The sequence below is a fragment of the Echinops telfairi genome, unplaced genomic scaffold, assembly GCF_000313985.2.
Source record: "Echinops telfairi isolate 266 unplaced genomic scaffold, ASM31398v2 ScPeMD7_3533;HRSCAF=4204_0, whole genome shotgun sequence".
Taxonomy (NCBI): Eukaryota; Metazoa; Chordata; class Mammalia; order Afrosoricida; family Tenrecidae; genus Echinops; species Echinops telfairi.
In genome coordinates, this window is record NW_022107431.1 from 54,873,495 (window position 1) to 54,875,401 (window position 1,907).

General features: G+C 46.7%; 1 protein-coding gene across 1 annotated transcript in view; it reads left to right on the forward strand.

Annotated features, from left to right (window-relative positions):
- CLVS2 (clavesin 2) overlaps positions 1 to 1,907 on the forward strand; it is a 91,785-nt gene that overhangs the window by 9,190 nt on the left and 80,688 nt on the right. The window lies entirely within an intron of this gene.

Below are 1,907 nucleotides of genomic sequence, written 5' to 3' on the forward strand. Positions count from 1 at the left end.
TACAGATGGGCTTTGGGTCTCCACTCTGTACTCACCCTCATTTACAATGATATGATTTTTTGTTCTTTGATGCCTGATACCTGATCCCTTCGACACCTCATGGTCACACAGGCTGGTGTGCCTCTTCCACGTGGACTTTGTTGCTTCTGAGCTAGAATACTGCTTGTTTATCTTCAAGCCTTTAAGACCCCACACGCTATACTTTTTGATAGCTGGGCATCATCAACTTTCTTCACCACATTTGCTTATGCACCCATTTGTCTTCAGTTATCATATCGGAAAGGTGGGCACCCACTGATGATTTTTTGTTCTTTGATGTCTGATACCTGGTTCCTTTGACACCTCGTGATCACAGGCTGGTGTGCTTCTTCCATGTGGGCTTTGATGCTTCTGAGCTAGATGGCTGGGCTCTAGTGCTGTTGAGGTTATTTCTGGGCCTGGGACCCGGCGTGGTCTGCAGTTTTAAACCACCAGCGGGAGTGAGGGAAGCAGACTGGGCTTTCTACTCCTGTGCCTCCAAGTGGATGCTGACTCATAGTGACTGCCACTGTGGGATTCTGAGACGGTGAGGGGGTCATTGTTTAAAGAAGATCTTTTCTCAAACAGTTTTTCTTTTAGCTGTTTTGTGACCAATGATTCTTTCATTCTGACATTTCCACTACAGTAAAATTAAAGCAAGTTTCAAGCAGCACATCTTCTTTGCTCAGTGATACAAGCCACATAGATGGATATTTCAGAGTTCTTATTTCCTCCAGGGTCTAGTCATTTCGCATCCTACCTCTTATGAATAGCGTGTTGCTTTCCTTCCATCCACGCCCCCATCTGTGGCCAACTCAGAGAGTGCTCTAGTGCAGCCAGCACCAGTAGAGGCCAGTCATTATTGACTTCCTGATTTCTTATCTCCGGCACACATAGCATGCTACTGAGCAGTGAAAATGCAGACCATTCATCAAACTCGGTTCAAGGTATGAGGCACCACAGGGAGGAGAAAGAACATTGGTGAGCTTGTTGGACAGACCTGGCTTCGGCTTCAGGCTCTGCTGCTCCATCCCCTGGTGATTTTGGGCAGACTGCCGAAGTTCATTTGAGGTCCTCGGGCATCTCCTCTACAAATCGCTGAGACCCCGCAGGAAAGCCAGGCTAGTGACCTGACGTTGGCTTAGTTTTGAGAAGAAGATAATGCTTTGGAAATTGCTTTGGAAAATCTTCAGTGATAGGACGGATGGAGGTGTTATTATTACCACTTAGTGATACCCCAAACCTAGATGAGTTCATCAGCTTTAGCGCTAATGATACCCCGAGGCATGAGTAAAAGTAATTCTTCTCCTTATTTCTTCCCCAAGCACCTTTCTGACAGGAAGTGCTTCCGACAGTAGAAAATGTGGCTTAATAAAAATGGGGGAGGGGAGGAAGGCTTAATGAAGAATTTAATAATGGCTGATGGATTTAGTGACAGTGGGAGATTGCTCACTGCGATGTTTCTAAATGCAACGCCAAGATGCACGTTTTCCCCTGTCTGGCTGAGAGAATTGGAAAATAGGGAGGATCTGACCCATTTGCCACTTTCTTGTGAGCTCCCCCAAGCTTGTAAGGGTGGCGGAGTAGGGGTTGCTGTGACCCTAGGAGAGAATCCGAGGCCACCAAGGATCCTGCAAGGGCAGGGGCAGAAGTCGAGTCACTGTCTCCCATGACCTTTTCCTGTTCAAAGAGAGGAATGTCTGGCTGCAGGAAGGCTGCTTTCCCTCAGCTGTGCTTGTCGCCTCTCTAGTTTCTGAAGGTGTTTGCCTTCTTGAGCCAAAAGAGAATCTTAAGTGGATATTATTATGCATATTTGCTATCATTTGGTAGGAGCAAGTCACTTCGTAGGAGCAAAAGCTCAGCATGGTCAGTGACTCTGGGTAAAATTG